The sequence below is a fragment of the Equus asinus genome, chromosome 11 (genome assembly GCF_041296235.1).
Source record: "Equus asinus isolate D_3611 breed Donkey chromosome 11, EquAss-T2T_v2, whole genome shotgun sequence".
NCBI classification, from domain to species: domain Eukaryota; kingdom Metazoa; phylum Chordata; class Mammalia; order Perissodactyla; family Equidae; genus Equus; species Equus asinus.
The window spans coordinates 34,162,865-34,181,170 of record NC_091800.1 but is presented as its reverse complement, the minus strand read 5'-3'; the positions used below and the strand labels follow the sequence as shown (position 1 = coordinate 34,181,170).

General features: G+C 39.2%; 1 long non-coding RNA gene across 2 annotated transcripts; it reads right to left on the bottom strand.

Annotated features, from left to right (window-relative positions):
• Nucleotides 1–795: 795 nt before the first annotated feature.
• On the bottom strand, nt 796–2,959 carry LOC123289763 (uncharacterized). Of its 2 annotated transcripts, none has more exons than XR_011506713.1 (3): nt 2,617–2,925; nt 2,390–2,508; nt 796–1,195 (listed from the first exon to the last, which is right to left on the bottom strand). It is a non-coding gene; the product is annotated as an uncharacterized lncRNA (long non-coding RNA). The 2 variants fall into 2 exon arrangements; XR_011506712.1 differs by having other exon boundaries at nt 797–1,195; nt 2,859–2,959.
• Between the last annotated feature and the right edge of the window lie 15,347 nt (nt 2,960–18,306).

The window sequence follows — 18,306 nt, the reverse complement described above, 5'->3', positions numbered from 1 at the left end:
TCCCCAAAGCCCCCCTGGTACATACTTGTGTATTTTCAGTTGTGGGTCCTTCTAGTTGTGGCATGTGGGATGCCGCCTCAGTGTGGCCTGATGAGCGGTGCCATGTCCACACCCAGGATTCGAACAAGTGAAACCCTGGCCCCGCAGCGGAGCACGAGAACTTAACCACTTGGCCATGGGGCCAGCCCCTCTCTGTTTCTACTTAGGAGGGGAGTTGTTTCTCCTTCAACCTCCCTGCAAACCGTGGATATTTGAACTGTCTACTGTTATGCCTACTGAATCCCTATTTAACCTCTAAGGTGTGACTCCTTCCCAAAGATGAGCCCTGGTCAGTCCCACCCTTCTCTAAGTCCTCCTAGCCCTCCCTGCTGACTCACCTGTAGTTCTCGATGACAGTGCATCCTGTGATGTGGATACATCCTTATCTCCAGAGCAACAATACAAATTGCATGAAGACCATATCCCATCTTGTTCATCCTCACATTGTCAGAGTTTAGAAAAGCACTTGGCATTTGTGAGGTGCTTGAGTTAAATGACGGGCCTGGGAGCTCTTTTCAATTGTTTTAAATTCTTTTACCTGACGGAGTGAGGGGCTTACTCTGCATAGCTCCAGAATCAGAATAGAGTCCTGCCAGTAGAAGCCTTCAGAGGCCATGTTGGAATGAACAAAAGAAACAGCTGTCAATAGATAGAAATCACCAATAACTGGAAAGGAGGCTGATGCTGGATGTATTTAAGCAGAAAATGAATAATAACTTGGGGGCAATGGTATACAGGGAAAAGCAAAACTCAGATTGGTTTGTACTACATGGACTTTATTTTGTCTCACTTTGGCGTATTTTTCACACATGTAGCAAGCATGCAGTCATTAGTTTTTTGTTTTATTTTTAAATAAATGAACAATGAACCTGCTTTAAGTGTGACAGGGAAAGGCATAAGGAGACCATGATCTTTGATAATACCAGTTTCCATTGTTGATTCTTTCTACTTCACATTCTACTTCTCTGGTCCGCTGTCCAGGTTCGAACCAAGCACAATGTGTGTGTTCTTGGCTCATGTTCCTGGATCCTTGTGATCCAAATCCTTAGCTTGGATCCAGCTCTTCAGGTTACCAGACGGGGCTCATATCTCCTTGTTATGTTTTGAACATCTAGGTCTTCAGCATCTGCTTCTTTCCTCTTCTCTCCCACCTTTTCTGATTTGACAACACAACCATCTGCCACTCTCCTCTCTTTTTCTTCCACATCACTCCAATCCCCAGCCCAAAACCACTTCTCCCCTGCAGCCCAAGACTCAGCATGCTAGAGTCAAACGTTTTTGGCAGAGAACACTGTGAAAAAAGCTTTGGCTCAGTTCACTCAGATTGTGGGAAAGGGAGAGACTAGGGCATCAGTTACCGAACTGACTCAATTTTGGAAACTATGCAAGCAGCGGTAACAGAAACACACTCTCCATGGCTTTCCACTACCACAGTCATAATCATCATGTCTATTTTTCCAGCTTTTGGTCCAGCAACCATGGCAGGCAGAGGCAGAGAAGGTTGCTTTGATTTTTTTTTTTAAATTGTAAAAGAAATTATTCACTACAGGTGTTTGCATACACCTGTCAAAAGGTTCCACTCAGACACTCAAAGCTTCGCCATCTGAACTCAGAATGCAGAACAATCCATGTCGAGGACAGAAATCAGTACTGTATAACAATGCCCAGATCATGGGTCAGACAGGTGGGACGGCGAGATGACAGCAGTGCGAGTGGCCCCTCATCACCCTGTGTTTGCAGGGTCACCCATAAATGTAATTAAGGGGCTGTGCTGGTGTGCCTCTGGTCTCAAGGTTAATTAACCACAGGAAAATGACACCTTCAGGTGTCCTGTATCATAACAGCATTGGCAGAAAGAAGCATGATTTTAAACTGACAGCACTGACACCACCAGACAGCAGAGTTGAAACCAGCAGAGGTGAAAACAAAGACTGACATAGGTTGCTGCACTGCTGACAAGATGGAAAAAGGACACATTCTTCCTGCCTTGGGTAGAAATAACACTAAAACCAAGACAAACTCAGCCATGATGCTCACTGCTGAGTGTGAGCACCATCCATGATGAACTGCATGTGGAAAGCTTTATCATCTGTGCCCTGTGCCCCCTCCGTTCCATCCCACTAAAGCTTGGCATTCCTAAACCCTGCACCCCCGATGCCAACACACACACCACTCACACACACAAACACACACTTACACACTCCCTCCCTCCTTCCTAAGATTCTTCAACTCTTTCCCAGAGAAGTCCAGCCTAGAGGGGTGTATAAAGCCCCCGACTCTCCCTGAATGCTGAGACCTTCCAGCAGGCCCCCACCCTCTCGAAGCCCCTCGCCTTCTGGTAGCCCCTTACCTTCTTGGAGGTTTATTTTCTTCCCACTTAACGGACCTTTTTATTCTGTATCTTTTCTTTTCCAGTTTTCAAGCTATGTCCAGACTGGTCTGCACGGGGATCTGGCATCTCCACATGACCTGAAAGAGAGAAACTTAGTGAGAAAGAGCGGTTGGCCCTCAACATCAAAGATCCTTGGGTTTCTCACCAGGTGTTTTGGCCTGCCTATGGAACTGGGCCTCTGCTACCTGGTCAGATGTGTGTCTGGGGGCAGGAGGAGTATTTTTTCCCTCTGGTGAGTGGCACCCAACCAACCAGCATGGCCCCCAGTTCAGGTCTCTCTGAGCACTGAATGCAGTGCGCTCAGCTCTCTCTTCAACCAAATCCCCTCTGCTATCAATTTGTAAACAACTCAGCTCTGCCTGCATAATATGTGAGCAGGCGATGCCAGAGCCACACTGTGCCCTTCCCTGCTCCCAGCCAAGTGCACCTGCTGCCCAGGGCTCTGGCTGCTGCTGCTGCTACTGCTGTTATTATGCTCTGCCATCGCCTGCCCTGCTGCTTGCTGGGCTGGAGGCACATCTTCGGTGTGGGGAGGAATGTTTATTAGTTTTAATTGGTGGACGCGGCTGGACAGTGACATTTGAGGAGTATTGTGTGTCATTCACCCTGCACCAGGTGCTGGCTGCGACGGCAGATGTAGGTGGATCAGCTCAGAATACACCCTACAGATTACTGCCTTTCCAGAAAAATGCAGCTGCTCTGCCTCTCCCCTACCTATGGGAATGCAAACTCTCCCCTTTCTCTTTACCACCTCTAGTGTTTTCCTAAGTGAAAAGGTTTTCTTTATTCTGAAATACAATGGTCTCATTCAAAAAAGAAAAAAAAAATGCCATCCTCTCTCCAAAAGCCATAAATATATAGCCTATGAATACAAGTACCTTTCTTTGTGTGTCACCCAAACATTTCCCTGAATTTACTGTTAATATTCCATATGTTGCAAGAATTCATATATTTCCCAGGTAATATCCTGAATATCAACTTAGCAAATCTTTTTATACACAAGTAAAATGTTTTATATCAGATTCTACTCCTACTCAACCCTATAACTAAACTATTGCTACTAAAATGCCTCAAAGCTGTATGCTTTTCAATCCAACAGATTTAGTTTTTATATGTTTAGCTACTCTTCCACATTATGTGGCCTCACTGCTCCATTTCCAAGAGGGGTCAAGCAATAATACCCAGGCCGAGTCATAGGGAAGCCCCAGCGGTCCTCCAGCAGCAGTGGCTATGTGAGTTGCCAAGTGTCTCCCTTTGATGCACTAGTTCTGGACAATGGTACAAAATCACACACACACAGAGCCTAACCTCGGCAAACAGTCCTTTTCTAAGGATTCCTTCCTCTACTTCAGCCCATCAGCAAAGTCTTGCCTTCACCAAACCCTCAGAAGCCAAGAACTTGGCTTGGCGTTGTTGCTTTATGCTTTAATAATGGTGGTGTTTGTCACATATAGCTTCTGCTTGTTTATACATTTATACCAGCCTCAGCTGCTGCGGGAAGGATCTGAGAGCATACTTCGTGGCTTCCGAAGCGCAGAGGCAGGAACTGTAAAACACTTCTGCCACCTAGTGGCGCAGCAAAAGTTGCACTGGCTGGAAAATGTAAGTATGTCTACAGGGCCGCGAATATCAACTTGTTAAACTTTGGCTTCAGTTTAAAAGGAGACAATTAAAATATATACCCCATGTCCTCAAGTGTAGTAATTAAAAGTGAACTAAAAGTAATGTTTTAATGATGCCGGATCTTTAAACAGTAAATGGCTAAATAAAATGTCCTATGCTGGTAACTATAGCGTTCCCAGTTGTTGATTTATAAAAGAAAGTGACCCAAGCAAATAAAATCATTACATGGAATATCTTTTCCAGATTTTCAGCGATTTTTTCTGTTTTTTTCTTTTTTGGGTTTTTTTTTAACCATCTTTTGTTTAGCTATATGCTTTTATAAGTGGAAAGGAGATTTTCATTAGCCTTGAAAAACATACAGCTCATGTCATAGCGTAGGGTATATACAGCCATAGAAGGTACCACTCATCTTAAAACACTGGAAAAGAGGGAGAATTCAGGATCTATGTCACTCATGCACTATCATACTGTAATTATTGAATCCTATCTTCACATGGTTTTAAACAACACATAATACATAAATACTGTGAAACAAACCAATTATTAAGTCATTTCCAAATCACTACTGAGTGGGTCTCTGCCCTGTTTTCATACAAGTAAGTGTGATGTGTAATGGACTCGTTCTATACATAATGGGGAGTTCATTCCTCTTCAAAAGACAACAGAGGAAGAATGAGTACTCTGAGAGGATCTTAGGAAAATAGTCTAAACAGCAGGTGGTATGGCTCCTTATGGATGCTCAGCGTTCAACAGTGAGAGATTTAGATAATGCTAAAGGTGTAGAAATTGCAGAATCAAGTATTTCTCCCCTCTAAAAATGTAAAATAAGAAAACAAAACTTATGCATAATTTATGGATGCCCCAGGATAATCTTAAATTATGCAATCCACATATCCGTGAAAAGTTGCTTAATGTATTCCTTAGTTACTTCATGACACTGAATGCCCTCCGCCCCCTTCACCCCCCAGCAATACACATACACACGTTATTTCTGAGACAAGTCAGTTAGAGAAGCATGTCTGTATCCACCAAAGAGTAACACTCATTTCTAAAGCAAATATACCAGTGAGCAGGGAAGCACAAAGGCATTTTGCTAAAGAAACGCTTCTTTTATCAACTCAGTGGTCTTCCCTTCTTAAAAAGCTTCTCGTACGTGCATAATGGGATTAAAAGCACTCTCAATAAAGTTCATTACCTTAGTGGTCCTTCCCATCTTCCTGTGAAATTAACTGTATCTCCTATATGTACCTCTACTTAAGGTAGTAATTTAATGGCAATAACATCCATATCTAAGAGGGTTATTTTTCCCTTGGATCTGCTTCACACTTAGAGATCTCTTCGTGTTGTTCAGAATAAAAACCAGAAACACTGTTTTCCTCCTGTTTTAGGGAAATGATGGAGAAAATGACAAAGGAGAAAAATAAAAGATTTTCAAAGCAATAATCCTAGAAAATAGTAATGTCACAAATAAATACTTTAAAATGAGTGTTCAAAAACAAAAAAGAAAAAAAGAGTGTTCATTGGGGGAGTAAGATGAACAAACTATGGATATATTTCATTTGCATAAAATAATCTCTAAAATTTTTATTTAGTCTTTCATCTTATACTGTTCTCATCTCCTCCTTTCTGCCATCCCTCCTCCAGCCATATACAATCTTGCCCTGTCTCTTTATTTTGGCAAATCATGCTCACTTCCTCTATTTTCATACACATTCAAGGTAGGTGTTCTTAAGCTGAGTTAGAGAGGGGCTGTGTCATAATGTTAATTTTGGGGCAGAGCTCTGATTTTTTTTCACTTTTTCTACTGCCTCACACTTGACTCAGGAGCCTCTACCCAGCGCTAAGTCCCAATTTGCCTAAACTAATCATTATTGTCTTATTATATTAATTAGTTAAGAGTGGGCATGTGACCCAGGTCTTCCCAAAATCATGGCAGGCGTGCTGAGGAAGGTGAGTAGGCTGTCCTACAACGACAACACTGGGAACAGAGACTTCCTTTGAACCTCTGGACATGGCTCTTTTTTAAAGTATCTCTTGAAACTGTCACATCCATCTTATATTTCTGAAGGAAAGCAGCCTTTAGGACGATTGAAGAGGATGAATGGAATTTGAGTCTGTGATGACTTTGGGCCCTGGGGTCCACTACTCCCAGAGCCACTGACCTTTAAATAAAAATTAGTGTACTTTGGCCAAATGGATCCTAACCTATGCCTTTGCCCAATAACGTGCAGCTGAAAGGACTACAGAGGGCTCCAGAATATATTACCTTTCAATACTGGCTAATTCTAAAACCTTTACTTTTTCTACTTTACTACTCAAAATTATTCTAACTATCCTAATTATCCATTCTTTCCTCTTTCACATAGTTATCTATTGAATCCTATAGATTTTACTTTCTAAATATCTCTTGAATCCATCTTTTCTAATCTAGTCTACATTCACTACTTTAGTTCACACCCTCATAGTTTTTCTCTTGTAGTCTTGCTACAGCCTCATAACTCCTCTATTTCAAATAAATCCTTCACTGAGCCCCTAATAGGACCCTGTAGATTTCAAATACAATAGGTCCTTTTCCATGCTTAAATGCATCCCCAAATGTCCCTCCTCATTCAAGTTCAAAGCAAAACCCTTTGTGTGATCAAAAGGCACTTCTTCTCGACCCATCCTTGAAAATCGCTTTTCTCTTCTTTCTCGTCTTTATCCTCTAGCGTTCAGCCATACAGAAATCATTATACATCTCAAATTTGGTTATTGCCCACCTATGGGCCTTTGCACTTTGGTTCCTTCTGCCTGTGACGCCTTCCTGCATCAATCAACCCCAACCCTGGTTTACTCCAGCTGGTTGCTTTATAATCAAGTATCTGAGAAGCCACCTCTCTCATCCTAACTTGTGTTTTGGTTTTGTGTCCTTCCTCCTCTCCCCATTTCACCTATACTTGCCTCTTATAGAGTGCCAAGCACACTACTCTGTCATTTTTGGTTTGTGAATTTGCTCCACTAGCATATGAGCTCTTCCAGGATATGGAACATAACTTGACCAACACTTCAAACCACATCTGGCATAGATAAGCTCTCAATAAATGATTTTTGATAAATGACACTATCTAATAGCCTTCCAACTTAAAAAATGCTAATTCTAAAAGGCACAGAGCTAGTTAGTGGTACAAAGGCAAGTAGAACTGAGAGCTCTTGATTCCCAGTCCTGTTATCTTCCTATTACAATATACTGTTTCAGATTTAGTTTACTCTGGACCCTAGTGGTTAAAACTCAGAACTGTCATTTAAGACAAATAGCTTCTTCCAAGGGCTTTACCAGAGCCTTATAGATAGAATTGCCTGAAGCAGATCTTTTAACCTTCCTATCATCCTCTCTCTTATTTACAAAACAGGGGCAACAGTATTGCTCATCTCTTTTTGCTAAGGAATGATTAATGTAGGGGCTAGTAAAACCAATATCCATGGAAATGATTAAAGGCAAGTCTAGGACTCAGAAAAGAATATTCTCATGCTCTTGTTTTGGTTTGTTAATATCCTTCTGTGTATTTATTGAATACAAGAAATTCAACTACAGCACAACTCAGAGTATAGTTCCCTGTTGTATCTGAGAAAGTAATATGAAACAAAAGAACCACAATGCCTCATCTATACATACCTTCCTGTGTTACAAAATGGAGTTCAACATCTTTATATTTCACTGTGTTTATGTATCAGGCAATAAGCCCTTGACCTTGTAACATATTATATTTCAAAGCATTCATTCAATTCTATATTTATACCCTGAAATGCTGTGCATTTTGATTCTACTCAGTCTATGGCAGTATAAATACAATGACTCTATGGGGAAAAAATCATAATAGTTGGAATAAAGTGAAATCTGAGTTGCCCTTCAATTTTGAATAGTTTAAGAATGATCAGAGCTATGTTGCTACATAGATAAAAACAGTATCCTCTAGACAGTCTCATTTCTCATCTTCCTCAAATGTTACCTTATCAGGGAGGCCTTTCTCAACCACACTATTTAAATTGGTAGTCCCTCATCCCTTCTCTCCCTCCCTATTTTCCTCCCTGGCTTTAGCTTCTTCCCTGCTGCTTTATCATGTCGGTATCACAACACTAGATGATACACCATTTATTTTACTTGTTTATTGACTTAGTGCCTATCTCTTTCCACCAGAGTGTAAGTCTCATGAGGACAGAGGCAGGTTTTTTTCCTGCTGCATTAACCAGTGCCTAGAGTAGCATCTAGCAAGTGGGAGGTGCCCAGTGAAAAATGAGCTGAAATCATGAGTATCTTATGCTGCACAGATCATTTCAATTTGGAGATTCTCTCAAAAAAAGGGCCTTTTTATCCTGAGACCTCTGACCTGCTTTCTTTTCTTGACTTTTTTTTTTTTTAACATATCACAGTTGAAACATGTTTAGTGCCTTCAGAGGTCATTTTCTAAATGGTTTTAGTATTTTCAGTAATTTTCATTAAATGCCACTGCAGCTTCACTAAGTGATAAGCATTTCTATGATGACATCTGAATATCACTGCATTATTCAGACATCTTCTCAAGTGTGTCCTTTGGAACCTACAGTCTTGATGCAGTATCTCATGCATGGAGATATACAGTTGATAAAAGGCTAAAAGAAAATTAATGGTTCCACGTTTTATCTCACTGCTTTTTAAAAAAATTTACTTGTACTCTGAGATACAAAACATGATGATGTAAGTAAAAAGAACAGAATGTTCTCATGGCTCACAAAGTGCCTTCCCAGCCCCATCGTAACACTGGATGTTACTGGCAGCCCGGGTACCGCTATAGGAAGATAACAGAGGAAAGTCTGTTTCTAAGACAACAGCATTTTCTTTTATGTCTTATGCTGTAATAATAGTTCCTATTACTTTGAAGATCGCCTGGACTTTTGCCAGGAAAAAATGGTATAAATTAACCAAACAATTAAGTATCCCTTCAAAATACCAAAATAAACAAATAAAACTAACTCTATTTTATTGATTGAAAGAAAGTACCATAATAACTTAATAGCAATTTATATTGAGCTACTATGACAAAGAGGCAAAATTCAAATATTTAAAAATAGGCTACATTTTAATTAACGAAGTAGCTATTGATGGGAACACACCTACTAATTCTGAAAGATTACGTTCCTGACAATATCAGAAAATAACGGCCTATCATACATGAATTTTGGACCTTATTTTACCACCCTTCGCAATATCCTATGAGCTTACTCATCCTGACCATGCCCAAATTTTCTCTATAAAATGGAGAGAATAATAGTGATATATTTAAATAAAATAAAAGAATTCACAGATTGAAAAGAGCTATGAATCTTCTGTGTAAAAATTAGTTCAGGAAAACACACAACAAATTAACACCATAAGTAATTCACTACATATTCCAAAAATATTCCATGTAGACTTGAGTGCTGAGTTCTCTTATTCTACATAAATGTTAAGACCTTCATTCTATTAATGATTATATTTCAGTCTTATGAATGTTATTACCAGAACATGTGTTGTTGAAAATTATTTCCAGTATTTTCTTCTTATAAGATATCAAAAGAAGAAAAAAAGGAAAGAATATTATTAATATATATTTAGGTTGAAGGATTTTTTAATGAAAAAATTACCTTTTTGCATATTTTAAAATTAAGCTTTGTACAGTATATTTACATAACAAATTAAAACAGATTTCTTACTCCCCCCCCCACCATTTTTTCCTCTTAAAAACATGCTCAAGACAATTCAGTAAAGTTTCTTTCTTTTCTCGAGGTTACTTGTAAGTTCAAGTCAAGAAAAGGTACAAATGAGGGCAGAAAATAGTTGTGATAAATTTAAAGAATAATTAATAAGTATCTGCTATGAATAAAGAAAAAACTACAACGATAAGACAATGATAATACAAGCCAGATTATCATAAATGCCAAAAGATAGGAACAAACAATATCCTAAACACCTTGAAAATGTGAATGAAAGATGCCTTGACAGTGAACGTTAGCTCTCATTCTAGTCTGAATTACAACTCAGGCAGAAGGCTATTATAAACGTTAAGTAAAAAGAAAACAAAAGATCAGATCAGAGCATTATATTATTTTCAATTCATTCTAGTAAGACCAAAAAACACATGAATGAACCAAATAGTCCTTTATTCTTGGAATAAAACCAAGATTTCTTCCTTCATTCCCTTTTGTTTACTTCCAGGGCCTAACTAAACCTTCTTAAACTCTCATCGCCCTCCTGACAGGTAGGTGTTTCACATCGCCTTTTGTTCATGTGCCTTCAGACGGTTTTCAACATGTGATTGCTCTCATAGCCAAGCCAATTTAAATTATTTTGGGAATAAGATTTAATTAAACACTACATCAAATGCCGTATTAAAATCAATACTTATTACATTCACTATACAGCCTTTATTCACTAATGTTGTAGTTCTGTCAAGATCTAGAAACAAATAGATGCTTTATATAGGATACCTATGAGTTATGCTTGGCTGTGTTTTGAGACATTGCACATATATTTTTCTTTAAATTTGTTATTTTACTTCACGAAGGAGGAAGTTAGACACATTTGAGTAAAATATTCAAACTGAATCTGCTTGCCTACTTTCAAAAGTGAATGACACATTTTATCTATAATGTTTTATATTTTTCAGGTTCTGTGACTTCTGAAGAGTCAATCATTCTTTATTTGATAATGTGTTCATTCCCTTAAACAATTTCTATCCATTATGTTGTCAGTTTTTCACGATTAAAATACATTTTATAATTGAATTACTTTGGTTTAAATTAATCTACTGTGTATGTCCAATTATCTAGTTATTGGAAAATTTTTTATAGTTGAATGTTAAAATGTTGTGGCTAAATTGAAAAATCTGCTTGCAAATACACAAATACTACTTTCAATATTCTGAATAATTTATAAGGATGGCATCAGTGAACTTATATAACACTAAATGTCAAGGCAGGTTCACTAAACAGACAACCCTAAAACCAAACACTTTGTGTTGAGCCATGGGCAAAAGGGAAGCATGGAAAAAATGTGGCCTCTGGTTACTCTGGCCATGCCAACCCTGGCTCCCCTAGCTGAAAAGATCAGGAAGGGTAATTCAACAGCAAGTATTAAAATGATCAACAACCACAAATTGCTGCTTGATTATTTTTCAGGCTAAAATCATTGGTAATTTCTACATATCTCTAGTTTGCTTTTAAAGCACAAACTCTGAGCTCTAATCTGCCTACTGCATCTCAATGTCAAGAATATCACTAGGATGAAATTACAGAGACACAAATTACTCATAGATCCAAAAATACTTAGGCATTTAGAATGTTTGAGCAGAGAGAACACCTATAGAATGTACGCTTTAACTTTCTCTTTTTGTAGATGGGAAGAAGGGTTCCACTGATGTTAGATGACTTTCTCAGAGTAGCACAACCAGTTAGAAGCAGGACTAGAACACAATTTCTACTGATTTCCAGTCTGGGACACCATCCATACCACCATGCGGTTTCCTCATTCTTCAATAAGAGGACAGCAGCGTTGTGAAGTTTACAGAATTCAAAATCCCTGTGAAAGATTGTTATAATATCTAGAGTTCTTCAAAATTTTAGAATTCCCAGGAGTACTGAGGTATGGAGACATTATATTGATTTGTTCAAATTCGTTGCTACATTTTATATTAAAAATAAATATTTTGGCATTATATTTAATTTTAAAAAGAGAAAGATCTGGAATAAATCAACAGAAGCAACTCTCTCTCCTTACAAAATCTCATTCCATCACGTTTTCAATCCCCATCCAGATGATGAGGATTGAAAACTCTGGATCTCCAATCCAAATCTCTCTTCTGTAGTGCAGACCGCAATAATGGTCCAACCGCTTAAGGACTGTGAGTACCTCCCACTCAAAACGTCAGAAGCAGAACTCATCTTGTTTCTCCCACACCTCACAAGAAAACGAAATGAATAAAAATCGAGCAATGTTTCTCTCCCTATTCTCTGTTACCAGAGGCTCTAACCAGCATCCATCCATCCATGGAGCAGCCCAAAACCTAAACCAGTTAAGCAACTCTTCCAGCTATTTCACTCCTACCGAATTAGTCACCAAAGCTTGTCTGTTTACCTCCTAAATCTCTCTCACCTCCTCAAAATCTCTGTCTGGACTCGCAGCCTTTCTCCATCCTCCTATGCCCAGAGCAATCCTACCTCACAAGCTCACATTGTTCTCCCGGATTAACAGAACGGCAGCTGAACTGCTACATTGTTGTTTTCTCTCTAAAACATAAATTTAAACCTGCATTTCTTCCACAATCCACATTCTTTACTATGGCATACAAGGACTGTCATGAGCTGACGCTGGGTTACCTCCACAACCTCAGCCTTTCTATTCATGCCTCACTATTAAACCTTCCCCTGAATTTAACTTTTCGCAGTTCTCAGAAAGTGATGTGTTCTCTTCCATGTTCCGACATTTACAGAGTATCTCCCTCTGGGGGGAATAATTTCCCTTTCTCTAGGACTCGCCAACTGACCCCACCCCTTTTAACATTATCTTTTCCAGGAAGCCTTCTCTGACTGCCACAGACGTATTAGATGCTGCTCATAAGTGTTACCATACAAAATTAAACACATCTCAATTAGTACTTAGCACACAGTATGGTGATTTTTCCATTTTGAAGTTAATTTTCATTTCTTTTAAATTTGCTGGGGCCCTACAGCCACCAATTCAATATAACAAGGGAGCTGGATTAGATGACCTGCAAAACACCTTCTAAATGTAAATATTTTATGCTTCTTACAGCATAGTAAGTACCAATTTCAAGGAAGAAGGGGATTTCTTAAGCACTTATTATGCATAAATTATTTAACATTCATTATCATTTAATTTGATATTAATGAGCATACCTTGTGTGAAAGCAACAGAAACTTGGTTTAAATCAGATTACATAGAAAATAATAAATTTATTACCTCAAAACACAAAAAGACAAATCCAGAAACAGGAATTGGCTCCAGGTACAACTGAATCCAGGTCTCAAACAATATCTTCAGCACTTGGTCTCTTCTTCATTTTCGTCTCTAAATTCCTCAGACTTCGTCTGTCTCACATACAGGCCCTCTTAGAACCAGTGGCCCTTCAGGTAGAAAAACCTAGAGTTTTTCACTATGCTTCATCTAATAATTCCAGGAGAAAGGAGTTTTTCTTTCCCAATAATTGTAGCAAAATTCCCATTATTGGATCTTACTGGATCTTCTTGGGCCAGGTGAAAAATTGCTGTGACCAGAGAGATTTAAAAGCAGGATTAACCAGGACTAAGTACCCCGCACTAAGCTATGAGTAATGAACTCAGGCCCCCCCATAGATGACAGTCTGAGATCAGGGTAGGGTTTGTTCCCACCAGAGAATCTCTGATTCGAAGAGAGATTGAAGCTGGCCAGGCAAAAACAGCACGTAGTCTACGACAAATCCCAACAATGTGTGAGACTGGTGTTATTAACCCCACAGATTTTCCCCTTAGGCTAGGGGTCAGCAAACTTTTTCTGTAAAGGACCAAAGACTAAATATTTTATACGAGTAATATTTTATATGAGTAAATATTTTGTGAGTCACATATGCTCTCCGTCACATATTCTACTTTTATTTTTTACAACCTCTCAAGAATGTGAAAAACTTTTTTTTGTTTTTTTTTTGAGGAAGATCAGCCCTGAGCTAACTACTGCCAATCCTCCTCTTTTTGCTGAAGAATACTGGCCCTGAGCTAACATCCATGCCCATCTTCCTCTACTTTATACGTGGGATGCCTTCCACAGCATGGTGTGCCAAACGGTAGCTTGTCCGCACCCAGGATCTAAACCGGTGAACCCCGGGCCGCCAAAGCGGAACATGCACACTTAACTGCTGTGCCACCCGGCCAGCCCTGTGAAAAACTTTCTTAGTTTGGGGGCTGTACAAAAACAGTCTGTGGGCTGAATTTGACTCACAGGTCATAGTTTGCTGATGCCTGCTCTAGACGGTAAGTTAGGGTAGAAGTTATATCTCTTTGGCATTAATATTCCCAGAGCCAGCACATAGTGAGTGCTCAGCAAACTTTTGTCTGCTGACTAAATGCAGACTTGGATCAATTAAATTGAGAATTGGAATGAGAAAATGAATTTCAAGCTCATTTCACATACAGCATTAGAACAACCAGAGATGGAAATGCTTTCTTAGAAACTTGATAAAATTCATCTGACCTCAGCCTCTTGGGAAAATAGAGTTGGAGGAGAAGGGAAGGATAAGGAAAGGAGAGAGAGAAGAGTTGTGATATCAAAAAATAATTCCTCATTCAGCTATTAAAGACCACATAGAGAATGCAGTGGACTTTTCTGTTGGGACTGCTGATGGAAAAAGATAAAGGATCTGGGAAGACACACCCTCCTGAAGCATCATCCAGATGACAGCCATCACCTGCCTAAAGAACAAGTTCATTGAGAGAAATTATTCAGAGACAGGTGGGACTGCCTTGAGTTGTATTTTTAAACCCAGATCCAATCTAGCTTATGTTTCCAAGCTTCTGAAGGATAAAGCTCTCGGCTCCCTACGGCCACACTTGCTAAGATGTATAGCAGTAGCAACAATCAGGAAAAATGGAATTTTTGTGACAGCTAGAATGAAATAGTATAGGAAGAGAAATTACTACTTTTTACTAGGGAATTTTCTTTTAAATTATGCTACATAGTATTCTTTCTAGCATTTTCTTTCTCTAATGAACATGTCTCAATTTGATATATGTCACTCTACCACCTCAATCATTCCATGTCATTTTTTCTAGCACTGTGATTCCAACAATCCTTCAACCTCACCTAAAATCCCAATCCTTTGATTCCAACATCTTTTTCATATTAGTCATCTCCCTTGAAGTCCTCTTCTTCCTCTTCACATAGTTTAAAATATACAATCATGGGAGTGAAGTTTAATACAGACGATCATGAGAGTGAAGTTTAAAATATACAATCATGGGAGTGATTAAATACAACCTCAGCTCCTTAGTGGCTGAATGGTGGCCCCCAAAAGGACATGTCCGTGTCCTAATTCCAAGAATCTGTGAATGTTACCTTATTTAGAAAAAAGAGTCTTTGCAGATGTAATTATATCACATATCTTGAGATGAGGACATCATCCTGGATTACCCATGTGGACCCTAAATCCAATGGCAAGTATCCTTAGGAAAAACACATAGAAGGCACCCAGAGAAGCTGATATGAAGACAGGCTGCAATTTAAGTGATGTGGCCACAAGCCAGAGAGAAGAGGAGGAGGAAATGTGACCACAGGGGCAGAGGCTAAATTGATGTGGCCACAAGTCAAGAAATGCCAACAACAACCAGAAGCTGAAAGAGACAAAAAACAGATTTCCCCCCAGAGTCTTTAGAGAGAGTTCAGCTCTGCTGACATCTTGATTTCAGACTTCTGACATCTAGAGCTATGAGAAAACAAATTTATGTTGTTTTAAGCCACTCAGTCTGTGGTGATTTGTTACAGCAGCCAAAGGAAATTAACTCCCTCCTTTCTTAGTGTACTGTGCGTCATTTCAAACGTCCACTTCCTGTGGAACTTATCCCATGCACTTAACACAGTTGGAGAAAACCTGCAATTGTTGCCATTTTAAATCCATGACCACAGACTTCCCTGGTCCATCCATTCTTTCTTGCTGTCTTTAGGAATGATTGCTTATCGTCACTCTTGTCTGATAATCTTACTTTCTCTTCCACTGAAAATAAATGGAAGCAGTCCAAGAGTTTAATAGACTCCTACCATTCAGTAGGTAGCCATTTACCCCGGCTATGTAGATTAAGTATTTGTACTCCTCTCTAAATATCTAAAGACAGTCCTACTCCAAGAGCAGATCCATCCCTTCTTGCTTATCAAAGCCCAAGGCTCCAAAGAGTCCCCTGTCTCTTCTATGTCAAGTTTCCTCTCTACTGAATTGCCTTCAGTGCACAAAAATGTTCCCCTTATACCATCTACTATCTTATTTCTTTACTCCCTTATGCAGCAAAACTCCACTAAGTTGTCTGAACTGATTCCCTCCAATTCCTCTCCCTCTCATTCTGTGTTAAGCCCACTCTATCAAGCTTTTGCCCCCACTACAGTACTCTTATCAGTACTCTTATCAAGGTGAGTCACGACCTGGATATTGCTAAATTTGATGACCAATTTCTATTTCCTTCATTTGACTGGCCAGTAGCACTCAACACAGTCATCATTCCTTTCTCCTTGATATACTTTCTTTATTTGGGTTTCAGAACCCCATAGTTTGTTTTTATGCCTACCTCACTGACCGTTCTCTCCTTTTCTTTGCTTTTCTCTTCTTTTTCCCACTTCTTAATGTATCCGAGCAATCATTACTTACACTCAAGTTTTTTTGTGATCTCATGAATTTAAATACCATCTATTGGCAGCGAACTCCTAAGTTTATGTCCCCTGTCAAGACTCATCTCTCAAATTCCAGACCTCTATATCCAACTGTTTCCTTGACATATCCACTCATTTGCACTTGGAAAGTAGACATCTCAAATTTAACCCATCCAAAACAAAATCCCTGATTTCCCTCCCACAACATTCTCTTTCCATAGTCTATCCATTAATTACTCAAAGCAAAAACCTTTGGCAAGGTATTGCAGACCTAAATTTTTCTTACATTCCCCCACCCTAAGCATCTGGAAATCTTGTTCGTTCTATTTTCAAAATATATTGAGAATAAAACCATTACTTTCCACCTTCACTGTAAGCACCTGGTCCAATCCACCATTATCTCTCATCTGATCTCCTAACTGTTCTCTCTATTTTCATCCTTTTTATCTTGTAATCTATTCTTAACAGAGTTGCTAGAATTTTCTTTTTGAAAATATACCTCCCATTATACCACTTCTCAAATAATATCTTCCCAGTGGTCTCCCTATTTCATTCAGAAAGGAAATTTAAAAAATCAGACTAGCATAGATCCATTTATATCTCTCACCTTATCTTCTGTGATGTCCCCCTCACCCACATCTCTCCAGCTACATTGGCGCCCTTGCTGTTTACACAAAACACCTGATGCTCTCCTGACTTAAGGCATTTACACTGGCTGTTCCTTCAGATGAGGGTATCTGTTCCCGAGATCTCCGCAGGCATAACTCCTTCACCTCCTTTAAATCTCTACTCAAACGTCATCTTCTCAATGAGGCCTACACTGACCACCTATTTGAGAATTACCCTGTCCCCAACTACCACATTCCATATTTGCCTTCCATGCTATATTTCCGTAGCCCTTATCACTTTCTGCCATACTATACAATTGACTTAACTTTTTGGTTCATTGTTTAATTTCTTTCCCTCCACACTAAAATGACCTCCACGAGGCAGAGATTTTTGTCTAATTTCCCCACTGATAGATCTCAAATTCTTAGGATAGTACCTGGCATATCATAGGCACTCATCAAACTTCACTTGAATAAATAATGCATTCTAGTGGACTGAGAGTCAGGAAGCTTAATCACAAACATGCACTTTATCACAAACATGCAACAGGTCTTTGAGTAATTTCTTTCAATTCCAAAACCTCTCAGTCAAATTATTTGAATGACAGTAAATCGAACAGTCAGGGAAAAAAAATATATGATCCTATGGGGCTGGCCCCATGGCACAGTGGTTAGGTTCTCATGCTCCACCTTGGTGGCCTGGGGTTCGCAGGTTGTACCCTGGGCACGGACCTACACACTGCTCATCAAGCCATGCTGTAGTGGCACCCCACATATAAAACAGATGTTAGCTCAGCGACAATCTTCCTCAAGCAAAAAGAGGAAGATTGGCAACAGATGTTAACTCAGGGCCAATCTTCCTCATACACACACAAAAAGATCCTAAAAGCTTCTTATAGATGCCAATATTTCATAATTCTAAAATCTTATAAGTTACTAATTTTTGATAGCAAAGGATAAAAGAAACTGACATTTATTCAGCACTAACTTTGTACTAGATATTTTAATCCATCATCTTACTGACTGAAAATTCCATGACATAAGGTATTCTCTTCCCATTTTACAAGTGAAGGACCTATGGGAAGGTTAAGACATCCAATAAGCAGAGAACTGAGATCCTAGCACACATCTCTCTAACTACAAATGCACACAATGGTCAATCACTGAATTGTTTACTTAAAAACTATATTAGTGCTTTTGTTACTGTCCTGGACCTCTATGGTATTTTCTGCCTAGCACTCTTCCCTTTT